The following is a 10,815-nucleotide window of genomic DNA, read 5'->3' as shown; positions in this document are numbered from 1 at the left end:
TTAAAAATATAATATGATGATAGAACAGCTTAAAATTAGCAAACCATATAATACATGTCTAAAAATTAACATATCTTAGACTTTTGTTTATACAATAATATATTATCTAAAATGAATAAGCATAAAAAATATTAGTAAAAATAAATACAGCTTTGAAACACGGGTCAGAATTTAGCATAAATTAAATACAAAATAATTTTCAAATATGTTTTCTCATGAATATATTAATTTGCTTAATAACTAAATGTAAATACAATAAGATAAATATATAATAAGAAGTGGAAAAAACATATGGTTTTAAATAATTGATTAATTATAACATGTAAATTATAAAATTATTGTATTTGAAATAGTTATATAAACATTTAAGTATATGATTTAAAAATATATACCACTAATATTTAAAAATAATAAATTATGTATAGAAAAGTAAAAACAAACACCCGCGCAAATCTAGTTTTAATATTTAAAACTATACCAAATTGGTTTATTAGTCACTATATATAAAGTTTTACATCTCTTACTCCAACCATAAATGGACAAACAATATATATATGAAATTAATATATACATGAACAAATACATTAAACATGAACACACTTTTATCATCTACCTGCACACTAATGCCATAGCATGAATGACTTATATATGTCAAAATGATTAATATTCCAACACCATTATATATGAAGAGAATACACATTTATCAAACTAGTTTAATACCACAGTATATAACATAATTCCAACAAATATTTTAATTTTATTTCATATTTGATACTATTTTTCAAATTTATCTTTGAATTATTACCATTTAATAAATATCTTAAATTTATTATTAAAAGACAAAATTAACCTTTCCAAAAAATTTATATATATATATATATATATATAAAGAATTATTTACATAAGTTTATAAACTCAACTTCACCACCTAAATAATAATTTTAAACAATAATCGTTAAACCCTAAACTCAAATGTGAGGATATTTTTAATTGAGTTTTTATTTAAATGCTATCCAAGTTGATGTATTTCAAGCAATTTCTCAAATATGATTTTTATTACAAATTTATTTTGCAACAACTAAATATTATAGTTTCATTTTAAAAATAAGTTATGTTATTTTTAATAGCATCCAAAAAAAATCCTCTGTATTATGTAGGTTCTGTTTAATTTTCATATCTAAGAAATGAAACATAAAATTATGTAAAATAGTATTGTTTCATAATAATGTTTACAAAATATTTTTCTTACAAAATACAAAAAATTATATAAAATAGTATTATTACATAATAATATTATATAAATGAAAATATTTTAATATAGAAAGCATAAAACCCACATCTAGTTAACTTTTACTACATGTCACATTTTTAACGTTGTTGATTACATAACAATTTATACACTTTGGGTGTGACTGTATGTCACGACTCACAATTAGAGTAAAACTAGTTGAGTAAAACATTTTTACCCTCACTTACTCTACTTTTCTACCAATCAGATGGAAAAAGGTAAAAAGACAGTTACTCCATTTTAGGCTCCGAATGGTATCATCCGTCCTGCACCGCACCGCAGTTACAGTAACAAAAATCTCTACATATAACATATATCTATACGTTTTTATAACTGTCAAAACTGCACCGCAGTCAAACTACTATTCCCGCACCGCTCAATCCGCTAATACCATTCATAGCCTTACTCTGACTTTTTTTTCCTTTTTGTCTTTTATGGTTTTAGAGTAAAACTTTTACTCTCTCATTTAAAGGTAAACAATCTAAACATTAGGCCTACTAAACATAGAGTAAAATAATAAAAACAAAACATTAACTCTCTTTTTTTTTGAGCAACCATTAACTCTCATTTACTCTATTTTCTAATTTTTTTCTCTTTCTTTTACTCCATATCATTTTCACCTAGTTGCTTTGAGTGACTACCAATCACAGACCAACCAAAGGAAAAACAAACGTACATATATAAGTCATACTTCTATATTTGATATTACCGTTTTTAGGTGACAAATAATTATATTCAATCTTGTAATAAATATTTTAGTATTTTATTCGGATACAACTATTATACAAGTTTTCTTAAAAATTAGTATATTATACAAGTATTAATTTACATTAGTTATCCGTTTCAATACAAACATCATGAGTTTTCTAATACTTCCGCATGGCGTTTCGGTTTTCTCGAAGTTTTGTGATGCCGTTTAGTTGTCATGTTTTCTTAGAAAAGATAGATGTATCGAAACTACTAGCCTAAAATTGCAGATTTATGATTAATCCGGAGTTGATTTTGCTGATTGAACTTTTTTTTTTTGATAAACTCTATCTGCTGATCGGTGATTGAACTTTTTTGCAAATACTGTCTAATATGTACACAGAGTTGACCAAATTAAAGGTCCATTTTTTAAAAAAAATGTCTGCTTAGCACAAATGAGGATATACCCGAATAATTAAGTAAAATCTAACACTACTAAAAGCCAAATATCCTCAATGGAGAGGCCCTCCAAGTCAGAAAAAATAATCAACCAATGAAAAAGTTATGTTCTGCCATGTCATTACCGCATTTGTCCAAAGAAAAAAATGGGCTTTTCGGTTTGATGGGTCAGCCTGCTTCGGAGTTGCTTTTAAACCAAAGTAATATGTCGTCTCCAATTCTTCATTTTGTTTTCATCGTTACAAATCCCTGCAAATTCTTTTTCGCCTCTCTTATTCTCAATCAGACGATAAGAGAGGAAAGAACCAAAGCTCCGTCTCTCTCTCCTGCGATTCCTTCCGATCTGATCTGGTTGTGAGATTCTTTAGGGTTTCGTGAAAGATGCCGGCCACCGCGGGAAGAGTTCGCATGCCTGCGAACAACCGTGTTCACAGCAGCGCGGCGCTTCAGACTCACGGCATATGGCAGAGCGCGATCGGGTACGATCCCTACGCGCCGACAGCCAAGGAAGAGCCGAAGACGACTCAGCAGAAGTCTGATGACCCTGAGAATTCTTACGCGAGCTTCCAGGGTCTTTTGGCTCTAGCGCGCATCACTGGGTCGAATAATGATGAGGCTCGCGGGTCTTGGAGAAGGTTAGGAGGTGCGTGGGGAGAGGTGAGGTTGAGGAGGAGGAGAGTAGTGAGGAGGAGGAGGAGAGTGAGAGTGAGGATTCTGATGTTGATTCTGAGATTGAGAAGATTATTGCTGAGAGGTATGGGAAGAAGAAGAAGGGGAGTGGCAGTAGTAGTAGTGTTAAGAAGAAGAAGAAGAAGAAGGGGAGTTGAGATAGGAAGAGGAGGAGGAGGTCGAAGAAGCGGAGGACGCATAAGAGAAGGAGTGTGAGTGAGTCTGAGGAGGAGGAGGAAGATGGTAGGAGTAAGAGAAGGAAGGAGAGGAGAGGGAGAAAGAGAGATGATGATGATTCTGATGAGTCTTATGATGAAGATCGGAGAAGTGTTAAGAGAAAGAGTAGGAAGGAGAAGAGGAGAAGGAGGAGCAGGCGTAACCGGTCTGATGATTCTGATTCGTCTGAGGATGATGCAAGTGGTAGAAGGCAGAAGCGTAGGAACAAAGTGGCAGCTTCTTCCGACTCTGATGTCTCAGGCTATGATGAAGATTCACGCGTTGGGAGGGGTTCTTCTAAGAGGTAATGAGAAGAAGAGCAGGAAACACCATCACAGGAAGGATTGAAGTCTATCAGGTTCTGCCATTTGATGTCTCCGTTACAACTCTTTCAATCTTTGTAACAATAATGAAACCTCCCTATCTGTCACCTCTTCTGTGGTTATAACAGAGAGAGAGAGAGAGAGAGATTAATCTTTGAATCTGTGGGTTCCTTTTTTTTTAATTTTGTTATCTGACGTTTATTTTTTGGTTACACACAGGCTACGCCAATGGTTGCAGGTGCTGCAGTAGCTGCTGCTGCTATAGCTGGTAGATATGGTATACACTCTTGGCAAGCCTTCAAGGCCAGGCCCATCGTGCCTAGAATGCGCAAGTTTTATGAAGGTGGTTTCCAAGCTGCCATGACACAGGCGTGAAGCTGCTCTCATCCTTGGAGTCAGGTCTGTCTTTACTTCTTTTTTTAGTTTGCACCTCGATTTGAAAAATGGTATTAAGATCATTTCATCAAGGCTGATATCAGCTAGATTTAGTTTGTAGTTTAATAATATCATCCACCACGGCCATCATTTACTCTTCTCCAGTAGAGGTATCGTTTTAGCTTATCCACTTCATTGCACTCATGAATATATATATATATATATATATATAGCCAACCCAAAAGGTAAAGCTCAATACTTTTTATCTGTTCCTATTTCAGAAAGGCAAGGTGGTGAACTCAAAGGCGTTGATATGCTCCTCCTTGATGCAAAGGTGATAAAAAAAATCATTATATTCAAATATCTTGAAATCCAGGTTTAGATGATTTTGGTTTTGTATATTGATTTGGAAATCTTGCGTCTATATTTTTTTTTTTAGTTTTACTGGTTTTATTTACCTTTGCTGATGTAAGATGATTTAGGCTTTGTTTATTGATTTAGAATCTAGAGTTTAAGTGGTTTGGTTTTGTTAATTGATTCTGTCTTTGTTTGCTGATATAATATGATGCAAAGGTAACTTGAATACTTACTTTCTGTTATAGAGGATTAATAGATTTGATATTTGGTGTTTGTTGTAATTTGTTTAATATACTCCTGTCGCAGACTCGCTGGCCACAATCATCTAGAGGTCAATCAACCTTCAAACTGTCTTCACTCTTCCAACATATCTTGCAAGAAGGCTTGGTGTATGGGTTAAGTGGTTTCAATGTTGCGAGAAGCAATCCGATTTAAGTTTATCGTGGAATTCACAGCCACAGCTGAGCCAAGCCCGGAGGAGAGCTTCAGGTTCTGCAAATACGAATCTCATGTCATTTGCCAGGTTTGAATAGCTACAAATTCCTTGCCACACACCATATAATAATTAATTATTTCACAGATAAGTAGCGTATGTGTTTATCTTGGTCATCAGATATTGTTGGAGAGATTAGGGGCATCAAACCCATGTAAAACCAAGACACCCAGAGCACTCGACGCCTCATGGCAGCAATAAAGCTTGACGATAGGTAGTTGATAATTTCCAGCTTTAATAAACTGTTGACATGATACATATAAGTTGGTGGCTTGGTGCTAAGTTTACTTTTGCATATTGAGAATGTTCTTACGTTATTGTATAAGTGCATGTTCACATAGTAGCACGTTACTTCCGTAAACATAACATCAACCTCGGGTCATGCATGTTTTGTTATTTATTATATACGATTCAGACAGACGTTTATCAGTTAACTGATTTATGAGCTTATTTCTACTCTATAATTTTGTCTATTTTGCCAGGAATAAGATCACTTATTTGAATATCTTGGAAGACATATTACAGGGAGTCAGCTATGAAGTATGTAGTGTTGCAATACAAGGAATCCTTGCTACTCTTTAAGAGTGTAGTGAACTTGAGTAAACTAATTTAGGCAAGCTCTGTTTTACTGGTTCCTACCGGTTATAATGCTAAGTGCTTGAATTAATGTGTTTTGCTTTTTTTTTTCTTATATAAAATGTCTTTGCTTATACTTTAGAAATTGTGAGAACACTAACAACCACAGGAGGGTGAGAGAGGCTCAAGCGAATACGCAGGACTGTATAGAGAGCCAGAGAGATAACATTGTGTGGTCGAGGATAGAAACTGCAGAGCAAACAGAGAAGAGAGTCACCATTTTGTGGCTGGGTTATCTTGAGAGGAAAAGAAGGGAGGCTCAAGAGATAGTGTATGATCAACAAAATATGGAGGAACATATATGAATAGAAACTGAATTGGAAAATTCAGTTTCGTCTTGCAAGGAGAATGGTAAAGAAATTGAATAAGACCTGACTATGTTCTTAGTTTTGGTTTACTGTTTTTATACGCTTATGACTTGTGGAAAATCGTGGAACTAGATGGTTCCTGAAGACTATATTCTTGAGAATCACAGCGTCGGTGCTCATTGAAATCTATAGAAACATGCATGTGAGAAACGAAGTGGTTGTTGGAATTTAAGAGGAAACAAAGTAGAAAGACACATCAAATAGTACAGTAAAATAATTGCTTTGGACTCAGGAAACTGATTTGCTGTGAAGAATTTACAAATTACCTTTTTAAAACTTAATCACTTTATTACAACCATGTATTCATGTTTTAAGTATTGTTTGGAACTCTTACCTTAATCCTAAAATGGGAAGAAGTTAGAAGTGTATAAAACAATCATTTTATCTTTGAATTCAATAGTTCTGAAGCCAAAATATAACCATACAAAAAAATGCTCTTTTTCAAAAACAAAAAAAAATGTTGTAGAATATTATTATCTTGATTTTTTTTATTTGGAATTTGTTTTGCCACATGAAACAAACCAGTTCTTTTATCACTAAAATAAGTTAAGTTATTCAATAAAATATATCAATAAATTAATAAATTTTGGTGTTAGATATATTATCTAAATTTATAATAATATTTTAATGGCGTATAACATTATTAGAGAATTTGGTATATAGTAAATAATTAAACCAAATTAGTATAACTGTATAAATAATGAACCGAATTGTTTTTTTTTAGCTCATGGGAATACACTGACGTCAATAACAGTAGAATAAATTCTTATATATACGATATGAATAAATATCAAATATTTCATCTATGAAAAGAGGTGTAAACTAATTATATTGCATGGTAAGAACATTTATGTTGAAGTAAAAAAAAAACAAAAAGTTGTCTAAATTTTTTTTTATAAAAAATCATGTGTTAAATATATCATAATTTCTTAGATAACATATTTTTATTTTTAAATCAGAAATAGAAATGAATATTTCCTTTTTAATATTTCTTAAGATTAATTTTGAAAATTAAATAAATTTAAAATTGTTATTATAATTAAAATATTTTTAAAAGTATTTTATATAATTTTTAATTTTTGTTTACAATCAAAACTAAACTACAATTTAGTTTCTAATTATACTGTCATAATTAAAATGTTAATTAAATAATTTCGAAAATAAAGCTTTAAAAGATTCTAAAAGATATTTGAAAGATTTGGTTAGACATTTTCTTAAGATATTTATTAGTATTTTAAATAAAAATAATTATATTATAATTAAGTTATGTAAAATTTCATAAATATTTTAAGAATTTTCCAAATAAAAAAAAAATCACACATAAAAGGTGTCATGACTTCTATTTTAATAGATTATATATAAATAAATCCATATAAATTTTTGAATAGAAACTCAGTATTGATCCTAACCAAAAAAATATAAATCATTATAAATCTAACAATTTCTTATACTGAGAACTTAAATAGGTCTTTTACAAAAACAAAAAAAGAACTCAAATGGGTAAAGATGAGGAATTGGATTATAACTAAGACTTAATTAGTTTTTGTTAATTCTATTTTATTTTAGATATTAAAAACAATAAAGTTTAATTTAAATAGCTTCAAAGTCATAAATTATTTCATTTTTCAATTCTGTAAAAAAATATACATGTATATGTACTTAAAAAAAAACACCACATGTATATGTACTTAAATAAAATAATATGCAAATTTATATTTTATTAATTTTATGCAAAAATCCGGGTGTAGCCCGGGAAAAGTTCTAGTACTGATAACGAACTGGTCGTTTACGAGAACGACATATTTAAACTAATTAAAAGCTTAATCATTCTCGACTCTCTGACTTTATTAGTTAAGTCCCCAATTAATTTCGTAGACACACAAATATCGATGACTTGTCCAATAATATCCAGCAGACTTAACTCGATTGACATAAGGAATGACATAAATGATCATCTGATTCCACTTTTTAATCTACTTTCGCTCTCCTTGTCTATTCTTTAAATATATAAATACACTCATTTATCATATTCTCGTATTTGTAACTTTTACCAAAAGGTCAAACCCTACTCTGTATATTTGTATTCGTTGGCAATAGAAAGAACAGTTAACCAAAAGTAGAAGAAAAATTATTCGAAACTTGTCTGATAAGCTAATTTTTTAACATATTCAATAATACAAGATATACACTTCCAGTACTAGGTGTAAATAGTAGAATAATAATTAGAAAAATAAGATTTTTTTATAGAAATCCTGATATGTTAAAATATCTCTATTACTAGATATTTAATAAATATTTAATATTAAAAGAATAGTAATAAAATGAATATTGAAAAATTAAAATATTTATGTAAAATTTAATAAAGTAATAAAATTTTAGTTTTTCACATGGACACAAAAGTATCAAGTTGGTTTGCAGAATCTTAAATTGAGTTTGTAAGTTGATGACAAAAAAATATCTTATTAAATATTGGTATTATTGGTTTTAAATATTGAATCTAATCTATTAATTTAGGGGTTTATTTGAATTATACTATGAGATAATTTTTAATTTGGGTGATTTTGTTCAATATTCATAAGAACTCAGAAAATTAAGAATATAGCCATTAAATAGTGGATGTAACAATTAGAGCCAAACATTGACATTTTTCTCCTTCCATTCGTGTGTGCGTGAATATATGTGTGTCACATTGTGTAGCGAACATGACTAAAGTATATTATACTATAAACCATATAATATATAGTCGAAACACTAATATAAATATACATGGTGAGAAGAGAAACATTTACAAATGTTAACAAAAACATCGCATCAGCAATAACATTCTAGACTATACAATGTACAAGTGAGTCAAAATAAAAATACACCAGAGCATCTACCAAATATCTTATGCTACCAATCAGAACAGAATAAAAGCAAAAATTACAATTTTGTTTATCTTCTTAGATCATTTTGTAACTGATAGTGGTAAAAAAAAGAAAATATAAATAAGAGTACACTACAAGAAAAATGGGTTTTAATAGCAGATCGGAATAGCGTTTTTTTCAATTGTGCTATTGTTGACATATCTCTTACTTTTAGATAGCTTTTGCGAAAATACAAACGCTATGTTAGGTTGGTCCGATTTTAATTTCTCCAAAACACTTTTCGGACATAGTATACATAGCACTTTTAGTTTTGAAACGCTATGCATATTTAAAGCGGAAAAATAATTGATTTTCCCTCTATGTTTCACTTTTCCTCTTACTATATTTTACATAACACTTAAGGTGAAAAATGCTATAATAGCATATGTTTAATAGACATATATTTAATAGCACATAATTAAAAATGCTATATTTATCTTTTTAAATCCCTAAACCGTAAACGAATTTTTAAACCCTAAACTTTAAACATATACTTTAAACTCAGATGTTAAGTATATATTCAAAAACTATTTCTGTTTTATAAATTTAATCTCAATCTCAATACCCCAAACTTTTAACTCTCAAACCCTGGGCTCAAACCCTATACTCAAACCTTTAAACTCTTAAACTAATTTCATTTACTATAATTTTTTATTTAAAATCTTTAAACTAATTTAAGATTACAGTTTAAAAATTAATCTCAAATCTCAATACCCCAAACTTTTGATCCTCAAATTCTATTATATTTTAAATTTTAATTATCATGTTTAATTCTTTAAATTTATGCACTTTTTGAAGTGAAATGAGAAGAACAATTTTATTATTTTTAGGACCATTGATTGAATTTGATCTTAGTGGCAACAATCATTATTTGAGTTTTGAATCTCTAAACCCTAAACTTTAAACACAAACTTTAAACTATAATACTATAAACTTTATAATACATGAAAACTTGAACTTCAGATCTTAGATGTAAAACTAAAAAATTGAATATTTTTGAAATTATCAAATCATATAATTTTTTTTATCAAATCTGTTTTTAATCATATAACCACAAAATTCAAATGCCAAACTTAAATCCTCTAGTTCATAAACTTTAAACTATATTTCATATATCCAAATTCTAAACCTTAATTTTAAATTTCAAACTTAAATCCTCTAGTTCATAAACTTTAAACTATATTTCATATATCCAAATATAAATCACAAAATCATAAATTTTAAACGTTTTCTTAAAATAATTTTTATTTCATAAATATTTTTATACTAAACACACAAAATAAAATAGAAAACAATGTTATTAAAAAAATAGGAATCAAATACAAAAATTTGATTGGTCAACACAAACTGGCCAATCACATACAAGTACGGAGATCATGCTTTATGTAATCACAATATTTAGAAACCCGCTAAACCCGGTGACCCAGAAAAAATCCGGTTTGGATTTTGTGAAAAACCCAATATTTAGAAACCCGCAAAAACCCGCAAAAACCCGCATAAATCCACTAAAACCCGGAACCCGATACCGGTTGAACCACCGGTTGAACTAATAAATAACTTTTTTTTAGTTTTTAGATTATGTTTTATATTCTAAGTTTCTAATTAAGAAGTTACGTGCTGTAAAAAAAAAATTAGGTTTTCTTTTTTCAGTTTTATATCGTGATTTTTAGATTTTGATGAAGATTTCACTATGCCACTTGAAGAAAATAAAATGAACGATGGTAGAGATAACCAAAATTAATGTGATTTGGTGTTAGTTTATTTCCGTTATTGACAACTTATTACAATGATCTTTAACTTTTAATTTATTTTGAAGTTTAGTTTATTATTCACATTAGACATTTAAATATTTATAATTTATATATCTTAATTTTTTCAGATGTCATAATTCTTACTTTGTTACATAAAATTTTAAATAGTCTAAACAATTTTTTGATATTTTGTATGTCAAATGAAAATAAAAATATAAAAACCAAAGTTAAGTGTTTTCTAAATACTTCTTAAATATAAAATATATACATATCCAAACTATTATTTT

The 10,815-nt window shown here is 29.2% G+C and overlaps 1 pseudogene; it reads left to right on the top strand.

The window, feature by feature from the left end:
• Window positions 1–306: 306 nt before the first annotated feature.
• LOC117126734 lies at window positions 307–8,636 on the top strand (annotated as a pseudogene).
• Window positions 8,637–10,815: the final 2,179 nt, after the last annotated feature.

The sequence above is a fragment of the Brassica rapa genome, chromosome A07 (genome assembly GCF_000309985.2).
Source record: "Brassica rapa cultivar Chiifu-401-42 chromosome A07, CAAS_Brap_v3.01, whole genome shotgun sequence".
Lineage (NCBI taxonomy): Eukaryota > Viridiplantae > Streptophyta > Magnoliopsida > Brassicales > Brassicaceae > Brassica > Brassica rapa.
The sequence above is the reverse complement of the archived record's forward strand: the minus strand, read 5'-3'. Positions and strand labels throughout refer to the sequence as shown.